The sequence below is a fragment of the Rhinolophus ferrumequinum genome, chromosome X (genome assembly GCF_004115265.2).
Source record: "Rhinolophus ferrumequinum isolate MPI-CBG mRhiFer1 chromosome X, mRhiFer1_v1.p, whole genome shotgun sequence".
Classification (NCBI taxonomy): Eukaryota; Metazoa; Chordata; class Mammalia; order Chiroptera; family Rhinolophidae; genus Rhinolophus; species Rhinolophus ferrumequinum.
In genome coordinates, this window is record NC_046284.1 from 53640032 (window position 1) to 53650283 (window position 10252).

At 39.8% G+C, this 10252-nt stretch overlaps 1 pseudogene; it reads left to right on the plus strand.

The window, feature by feature from the left end:
- Nucleotides 1-6254: 6254 nt before the first annotated feature.
- LOC117038440 (tRNA wybutosine-synthesizing protein 2 homolog) lies at nt 6255-9858 on the plus strand (annotated as a pseudogene).
- The last annotated feature ends 394 nt before the right edge of the window (nt 9859-10252 follow it).

The window sequence follows — 10252 nt, forward strand, 5'->3', positions numbered from 1 at the left end:
TAAAGTTGAGCTTTAATTGCTTTTGGCTTTTCAGTTGGTGGGATTGACTCCTAGGCTGACTAGTTGTGAGACTTGGCTCTGCCCACAGTGGATGATCTTCTGAGTGAGGGTTGACCGCTCAAGTGAGGCTTGGCCCTTATGGGCTCTTGTGCCTGTAGAGAATTCCCTCTGGGTGTGTCACTTGTAAGTCAAACCCAGTAATACTCTGGTTTGGTCTGGAGTTGGCCTCTGGGTGTATTGAATCTTGTGCCTCTTGTGCTGGGCCCTGGTGTAGGGCAATTTCAGAACAAAGGAAATCACCAAGCACAACAACAACAAAAACAACAAAGAAAAAACCAAATACACTCATATGTAAAAACAACCTATAACCCACACTCAACACCGTCAAAAATATCAAAAATGCAAAAACAAAACAAAAAGAGCAGCGCCAGTCTTGGCTTAAGCCCACCAAGTAATCTCCAGGTTGTCCTCTGCTGTACCAAAGAATCCTCTGCGTATTGTGCAGGCAGAGCTGGTCACCTGGTGCCCAGAGTGACCCTGGGACTGCAGTTCTAGATGAGTGGGGCTGTGGGGTCTGGATGGTAGTTTTTACAAAGTCAGTGCAGTTTCTGCTCTTGCCTGCACATATGCGCACTGAGAGTAACACAGCCAGCCCTGTCCCCAGGTCTCCTGCGTCTTAGGGCACTTTTTCCGTGTGTGTGTGGAGTGCACAAGATTTCTGAGCTGCTGAAAGCCCTGAGCTGCCTTTGCCACCTGCTGCTAACCCCCGGGAGTGTCTCTGCAGTTGTAATTACCCTGCCCTAGGCTGGCCAGAAGAGGTGGGGGCTGGGGATGGAGGAGTCTTCTCTCTCCTAGCCCAGCAGTGTCACACTCTTCCCACCCTCTTCTCTGGGTGAGAGCTGCAAACCGTGTCCTCCCAGAGCCTGAGCACTACTGCTCCCTGTAATCTGACACTACTCCTCAGTTCGCGGGCCAGCTTGAGTCTCTGGAAGGGTGAGGGTAGGATTGGGCGAGTGGGGGGCGGGGCCCAGGTATGCAGCTTATGTTCTTTGTCCGACCTAGGGCCCAGCTGGAGATCTTAGCTGAGGTTACTGCCTCAAAGGCTGGATATGCTGCTCTCTTGGCAGGAGAGATCAGCTGTGGGAAGCAGGGAGAGAGCCTGCCTCCTGGCTCTTGTGGTCTCTGTTTCGTTCTGGGACCCCCTGCGTCTCCGCAGCAGCGGCTGTGGGCTGCGTCTCCACTCCGCTCCCTTCCCTCTTCCCCTTCTTGCCCAGTTTGCCCACTTTTAAGTAATCCTAGTACGAGTCTCTTAGCTGTTCTGCGTGATGAGCAGAGAGTCCTTTGATGGTTTATAGATGTTCAATTTGTGTTAAGTTCCGGAGGAGAACTCAAGAAGACCATCTCGCTGCTGCCATTCCTATGACGTCCCAAAGTTTTTAATTTTGATGGAGCCCAACTTATCTATTTTTTTTTAAATTTGTGGCTTGTGCATTTTGTGTTATATCCACGAAACCTTTGCCAAGTCCAGTGTTAAGAAACTTCTCCTCTATTTTCTTCTAAGAGTTTTGTAGGGTTAGCTCTTACACTTAGGTCTTTGATTCAACATGAATTAATGTTTTTATATGGTTTAAGGTAAGGGTCCAACTTCTTCGTTTTGCATGTGGATGTCCAGTTTTCCCAGTACCGTTTGCTGAAAAGACTGTCCTTTCCCAATTGAATGGTCTTGGAACACTTGTCAAAAATCATTTGACCTTGTATGTGAGGGTTTTTTTCTGGGCTTTCTATTCTATTCCATTGATCTATGTGTCTTTCTTTATGCCAGTACCACGTTTTGATTATTGTAGCTTGGTGGTAAGTTTTGAAATCAGGAAATGTGAGATCTCTAACTTTGTTCTTTCTCAAGATTGTGTGACCATTCAGAATCGCTCAAGATTTCATATGAATTTTAGGATAGATTTTTCTATTTCTGCAAAAAATGTCATTAGGATTGTAATAGGGATTGCTTTGAATATGTAGATCACTTTTGGTGGTATTGGCGTTATAACAATATTGAATCTTCCAACTCATGAACATGGGATGGCATTCCATTTATTTGTGTATTCCTTAGTTTCTTTCATCAAACCTCCATAGTTTTCAGTGTAAAAGTCTTTCACCTCCTTGGTTAAGTTTATTCCTGAGTATTTTATTCTTTGCTAGATAGATAGATAGATAGATAGATCAATATAATTGACATATAACATTATATTAATATCAGGTGTACAATGTAATGATATGATATTTGTATATATTACAAAATAATGACCACAATAAGTCTAGTTAACATCTATCACCATACAAAATTACAACTTTTTTCTTGTGATGAGAACTTTTAAGATCTACTCTCTTACCGTGTTTCCCCAAAAATAAGACCTAGCCGGACAATTAGCTCTAATGTGTCTTTTGGAGCAAAAATTAATATAAGACCTGGTTTTATGTAATATAATATAATATAATATAATATAATATAATATAATATAATATAATATAATACTGGGTCTTATATTATACCCCGTCTTATAGTAAAATAAGACTGGGTCTTATATTAATTTTCGCCCCAAAAGATGCATTAGAGCTGATTGTCCAGCTGGGTCTTATTTTCGGGGAAACAAGGTAGTAACTTTCAAGTATACTATACAGTATTATTAACTATAGTCACCACTCCCGGGACTTATGTATTTTATAATTGGAAGTTTGTACCTTTTGACCACCTTCACTCATTTTACTCACTCCCCATCCCGTGCCTCTGGCATGCATCAATTTGTTTTCTGTATCTATAAATTCATTTTTTTTTTCCAGATTCCACATATACCGTGTTTCCCCAAAAATAAGACCTAGCCGGGCAATTAGCTGTAATGCATCTTTTGGAGCAAAAATTAATATAAGACCCGGTCTTATTTTGCTATAAGACCGGGTCTTATATAATATAATATTATAATATATAATGTAATGTAATATAATATAACATAATATAATATAAAATTTAATACTGGGTCTTATATTAATTTTTGCTCCAAAAGACACATTAGAGCTGATTGTCCGGCTAGGTTTTATTTTCGGGGAAACAGGGTAAGTGAGATCATATGGTATTTGTCTCTCTTTGATTCATTTCAGTTAGCATAATGTCCTCAAGGTCCATCTATGTTATCACAAATGGCAAGATTTCATTCTTTTCTTTGGCTGAATAATATTCTGTTTTATATGTATACCACATTATGTTTATCCATGCATCCATTCATGGACACTTAGCCTGCTTCCATGTCTTGGCTGTTGTAAATAATGCTCCAGTGAACATAGGGGTACATATCTCTTTTCAGGTTAGTGTTTTTGTTTCCTTTTGATAAATGCCCAGAAGTGGGATTGCTGGATCATTTGGTAGTTCTATTTTTAGTTTTTGAGGAATCTGCATACTGTTTTCTGTAGTGGCTGCACCAATTTACGTCCCCCCAACAGTGCATGAGCATTCCCTCTTCTCATCCTTGCCAACACTTGCTATTTCTTGTATTTTTGATAAGTCATTCTAATAGGTGTGAGGTGATACCTCATTCTGGTTTTGATTGGCATTTCCCTGATGATTAGTGATGTTGAGCACCTTTTCATGTACCTGTTGGCCATCTGTATGTCGTTGGCTTTGGAAAAATGTCTATTCAGATTCTCTGCTCATTTTTAAATCATATTGGTTCTTTTCATATTGTTATTGAGTAGTATGAGTTCTTTCTATAGTGTGGATATTAACCCCTTATCAGATATATGATTTGTAAATATTTTCTCCCATTTGGTAGGTTGCCTTTCCTTTCATTTTGTTGATTGTTTCTTTTGCTGTGCAGAAGCTTTTTAGTTTGATGTATATGAACTTGTTTATTTTTGCTTTTGTTGCCTTTGCTTATTCTTTTTGATACTATTATAAATGGTATTGTTTTCCTAATTTCCTTTACAGGTTGTTCATTTTTAGTGTATAGAAACTGATTCTTGCATATTGATTTTGTATCCTGTAGTTTTGCTGAATTCATTTATTCTGCTGGGTTTTTTTTGGGGGGGTTGGGTATTTAGGGTGTTCTATATACAAGATCATGTCATCTGCATACAGAGGTAATTTTAATTCTTCCTTCCTTCCCAATTTGAATGCCTTTTATTAATTTTTCTTGCCTGATTGCTGTGGCTAAAATCTCCTTTGTGGTGTTGAATATTGTTTATCTGAAAATGCCTTAATTTTGCCTTTATTTCCGAAGGGCAGTTTTGCTAGGTATAGAATTCTCAATTGACATTTCGTTTTTTTTCTTTTAGCCCTGTATTACGCATCCTTCTGGTCTTTGAGGTTTTTCACTGAGAAATTTGCTGATAATTTTATTCAGGATCCCTTGCATATGAAGAGTTGCTTTTTTCTTTTTTCCTGCTCCTTTCAAGATTCTGACTTGGCTTGTTGAGAGTTTAGTTATAATGATTCTTTGTGTAGGCCTCTTTTGGTTAGTCTTATTTCATTGTGATTCTTGGACTTGTAAATCCATGGTTTTCCTGAGCTTTACAAAGATTTTAATGATTATTTCTGCAGATAATCTCTCTGCCCAAAGAGAGATTCCTTTCTTTCTCTTTTAACCTTCTGGAAGTCTCATAACGCGTATGGTGCCTGCTGATGTTCCATAAGTTTCTTCATCTTTGTCCACTTTTTTCTTCATTCTATTTTTTTTCTTCTTAGACTCAATAATTTCTAATTATCTATCTTCACCTTCACTGATTCTTTCTTGCTGTTTGAGTCTGCTGTTGAACATTTCTGGTGAATATTTCAATTCAGTGATTATATTTTCAATTCTAGAAATTTTGTTTGGTTCCTTTTTATAATTTTTATCTCTGTTGTTATTCTCATTTTTAACATACATTATTTCCCTTGTTCCTTTAGTTCTTTGTGCTTTCTTTAGCTCTGAGCATATTTAAGACAGTTGTCTTAGTCTTTGTGTAATACTTCTGATGCCTGTGTTTTTTCAGGGACAGTTTCTGCCATTTTATTTTCTTTTGAATATGGTACGTTTTCTTTTTCCTTGTATGCTTTGTGGTTTTTCTTTTGAAAATTTATTATTGGAAAAAACAGTTTTGCAGATGGACTCTGTGCTGAGAAAGACATTCACTAATTATCAGGGCTTGCTGTGAGCCTTGGGATAAGCCTCGTGTGAAGGCTTAAAGTCTTCTTAGATCTTTTCTAGGCATACATCTTGTCTGGGCCTGTGTGTGTGCTTTTTTCAATTCCCCTAAATACACATCTGTTTTTAAGTGTCTTCATTTCCCAGAGTCTCACCTCTGCTTTTTCTGGGTACCTTTGATGTTCTATTGTGTTTTCTAAAGGACATTGGGGGAGAGGAAGAAAAAAAAATTAGGCTAGTCTTTGCTCTCAAGAACTTTATATCTTAGTCAAGGACATAAGTGCTATTACACATCATTACAGAAAATGCATGGCAGCTTATAACCAAGTGTCAAAAATCTGTGATATCTGCTATATTTATTAAAAGAACCCAGTGAAGGAAAAGACCAAGGTAATATAGAGTGTTGAGAAGGGTTTCATGAACTTGACTGGTTCCAAGCAGACCTTGAAAGAAAGCCAGTCGTTGGTCGGCTGCTCACAGCAGCTCAGGGCAGCTCTCGCTGGCTGCCAGCTGCTCACAATGGCTGCCGGCCACTCATGCTGGCGGCAGCACTCAGCAGCCTGCAGCAGTTCAGGGAAGCCCACGGCAGCCCAGTTCCAGGGAGAGCTGTTGTTCACAATCTTAGCTGGCCCATGTGGGAATCGAACTGGCGACCTCAGCGTTAGGAGCATGGTGCTGCAATCACCTGAGCCACCGGGTCAGCCCTATACTCTGTTTTTTTAGAAGGAAGTCATTAAGTCCAGCCCACACTCGAGAAAGGCTGGGAAAGATAAAGCTCCACTTTTTGGAGGGCGAGAATCTACATAAATTCAGCATTCTTCTATAAGGAAGAATTGTTTGTCTCAAATTGTTTCAGTTTTATCCATTGGAAGTTCTATCACTTTGGTTCCTATGTCCCCTTGGCATGACCCCATTGTTTGTGTTTTGAGCACTTTCTTACTTTCTGGCACTACGAGATACTCATTTTATATATTCTCTGCCACAGCCATTGTAGAATCAGCCATTTCTCCAAGGAACCCTGGTTCCTTTTAGTAAATCACAATGTCTTCTAGAACATGAAAAATGTAGTAGATTGTGGTAGAGCCAATGGAAACCCATTTGGAAGGGTATGTGTGTATAGGAAGTGGTTAAGAGGGTCAAAAGGAAACGAGAAAGGTGGAAGGGTCATAATCTAAACTAAAGGATAGTTTACTATACAATTTTTTTTCCGACAAGTACCACTATACCACACACACGCTCGTATGCACACATGGACTGAAAATATTAACGGTTACAACACAGAAAGAGCCACAAACTTTACTACTAGCTACAAATAAACAAAGCTATTTTTTTATCATTAGTTTCAGGTGTACAAAACACTGTAATAGTTAGACGTTTACACACCTCCCAAAGTGATAACCGCCGTCCCCCAATCTACTACCCCTCTGACATGGTATATAGCTGTTAAAAGTCCATCGATTCTATTCCCTATGCTGTACTCCACATCCTGTGACTATATATAAATTATAGTTGACATTCAGTATTACTCAGCTTCACCTTCAGGTGTACACTGCAGTGGTCAGGCATCTATACAGTCCATGAAGTGGTCTCCCTAATAAGACGCGTCCACTGTACTATACAATTTAAGAGCACAAACTAAGAGTCATGCACCTTAGGTTCACATGCCAGCTCTGTCACTTTTTAGCTGTGTGTCTGTGGACCTCAATTTTCTCATCTGTAATAATGGGTTTAATAACCTCATGAGGTTGTTGGAATGATGATTAAATAATATAGAACCCACGCTTTGCACAGTGCCTGCCACATAGTAAGCATTTATATTTTAGCTATTGTTATTAGTTTCGATTCTTGTCTGAACTAGCTACTATAATGAACAACTGTGAGCCCTCGCTTTTTTTGTTTGATGAATATGTTATTCAGCTTCCCTCTTGTTATATTTCTTTCCCTAGGAATAATTTTGATGTGAGCCAGTGCATGTTCTCCTTTGAGATCGTCACCGAGAAGCTGCAAGTGCCATCACTGCCCTGTACTGGACAAGCACTAAGGGGTTTCTATGAATGTGACTTTTTATTGGGGAATATTGGGGAACAGTGTGCTTCTCCAGGGCCCATCAGCTCCAAGTCATTGTCCTTCAAACTAGTTGTGGAGGGCGCAGCTCAGCTCCAAATCCAGTTGCCGTTTCTAATCTTTTGTTGCAGGGGGTGCAGCCCACCATCCCATGTGGGAATTGAACCAACAACCTTGTTGTTGGGAGCTCACACTCTAACCACCTGAGCCATCTGCCTGCCCCTCCAGAAGCTCAGCTGCAGCGTCTTGTCTTCAATCTGGTTGTGGAGGGTGCAGCTCACTGTCCCATGTGGGAATCGAACTAGCGACCCTGTTGTTCAGAACTCGCTCTCTAACCAACTGAGCCATCCAATCACCCCTGAAGGTGACACTTCTTGAGACCACTGGCTTGAAGTAGCCACCTCTTCCCCAAAACCCTGTTCAGGTTCAGTCCACTCTTGAGTCTTTATCAAGGGGAGAAGATAAAGCTCCACTTCCTGGAGGGTAAAAACTTATGTTGTTTGAATATGATATATTCATATTAAAGTGCACTGAATACCAATTTTTTTTTGTTGTTAATAGAATAAAAATTCTTTATTGCCCTCCTAACAAATTTAGTGTCCCCTTGTTAGGTGAGCTCTTTAAAGTGATTCCTTTAAGAAGAAAATGTCTTCCTTGTGATCATGTGGTTCTCCTCCTAACAGGACTTCCTATTTCACTATGGATGAAGTCTAAAATCGTCCTCCTGCGTGTCAGCACCCACATTTTTTATACCTGTGAGTCTTCTCCCATGATGCCCATGCCTGACATGTTCTTTTCTTATAATTTCCTTTGCTAGATTATCATTCAAATAACTTTTCAAACTCTACCTGGAATAATTTAAGGAGTGCTAATACCTCCCTGTCTACTGTCTTTTGAACACTACTGTTCAATTATCTCCTAGAATGAACTGGCCCTTGATATGTGTATGGTATAAATTTTCTAAAGTATTCAACGTTTGGTCTGTGTATCTTCTAAATATTTGTGATGTTAATGTTATGTTCTCCCTAAAGAACATGTATATAAGTATTCCAGTCAAGATAGTACTAAGTATCTGCTTATTGGTAACAAGGAGGAAGATAAAGACTCTCTCTAAGAGATCTAGAGTCTAGTCATCTACAAATTTGAACAAGGGGACTTCTTACATCTGAGCTCATCAGTTTTACTGTGCCTTCTTTAGTCCATTGGCTGTGATTATAGGAAATTAACTCCCAACTCAGTCCAAAACTGGGTGTTCCCTCAAGGCAATTGCTATTTCTGAGTCTCAGAAATATGTTGGGACCTTCCTTTATGGTTGGCCACTGGGGCCCATGATTTCAAGCAGTGTCTAATTTTTCTGTAGGAATCTACTGTTCTACAATTGCCATTTCTAGTGCATGCCACTGCGGCCTCCTTCCATGCCTGTGATTGGAATCCTCATGCTGTAGCTGCTCTGAGGCAAAAATCGAGAGATAAATGGTATAGCAGATGGGTGTCAAATATACTTTGAGGATAACAAGAAGGTGAGTGCAGGGTAAATATATCTTTTGACAACTCAGAGTGACTTTCCACATATACTATCAGGCAGCGACTTTCAGAAAACATTTCTCCAAAAACCAAACAAGACCAACTGTATCGCTTGCCTTCATCATCTTACTATACAAAGTACTGGTCTCATACTGAAGGATTTTACTCAGAGAATTTGAGTGACATAATGTAGAAAGTTAATTGCATGTCATTGGTTGGGGGAGTAGACGAGGTAAGCAGCCAAGGTCTGGAACCAGTAAAGTAAGATAATAAAATGGTTGAAATAAAACTATGGGACTTTAGACTGTGAGTGCTATTTAAAGATGTGGATTGCCTGCTCTAAAAAAAATTGGAGAGGAAGACAATGGGGAAAATGTTAAGCTGGAGTGATAACTCATGAAACGTGAGTCATCCTCATTTTCTACAGAATAAAGTGGAGAAGAATTGGCTTTTTTCCCCTTCTTTTCAAAATACACGACTAGAAAAGAGAATTTGGAAAATCTTCGTGGTTGTTTTTCTTCTTGTCGTGCTATGGCTATGTCCCATTTGACGGTACTGCTGTTGTTCCTCATTTCATTGTCTTTACACCTTTTGTAGCTGAAACTGTTGTACATTGCTGATGGTGTAATCCTGGGGATGGTCCTCAGCGCTGAAGAAGGCTGCTTCATTGCCTGCCAAATGTTACATCAGGACCCTGGGAGCATTTTGTATGTCCACCAAAATGTGAAATCTTTTCTGGGGGAAGAATCTCAGCTTCCTGGAAGCAGGGAAATAGAGGAGAAGAAGCACTGTCATTATCCTCAGCAAATTATCAGTGACCAGTGGAAATATAAAGCTACCAGGGTTTCTGTGAGGGAAATGCTAGTGGTAGCCACCAAGCCAGAGTGGCAAAAGTGGGCTCAGTCTGTAGAAACTCCCATTGCCATTCTTCATCAGCAAGAGTACAGTAAGGCATGGAGGACACAGATCCGGAAGACTCAGCCAGTGAAATCCTATGCTGCCCATGTGGATCACAGTCCTGGATCTGAGCTGTAACCCCTGTCCTCTGCTAGAGGAGATACATCCTGCGGCACAAGGGTTCCATGTGTGAGTTAGCCTCCTTAGTCGACTAGCTCAACCCATGTTCTAATCCCCTTGCCTCCTCGTGAACTGTTTTAATTTGTTTTTTTTTGTTTGTTTTGTTTTTAGAAAAACAGCTTTATTGTGATATATTCACATTTAAAGTATGCAATTCAGTGTTTTTTAGTATATTCACAGTTGTGGAACCATTATCACAGTCATTTTTAGAATATTTTTATCACCTCAAAAAGAAACCCTGTAACCTTTAGCTGTAACTACCCTAATCCTACGTTCCTTCAAGCCCTGGGCAACCACTAATGTATATTTTGTCCTATATGTTTGTCTGTTCTGAACATTTCATGTATGATAAATGGAATCATATAATATGTGGCCTTTTGTGACTGGCTGCTTTTAGTTAGCATAGTTTTCAAGGTTCA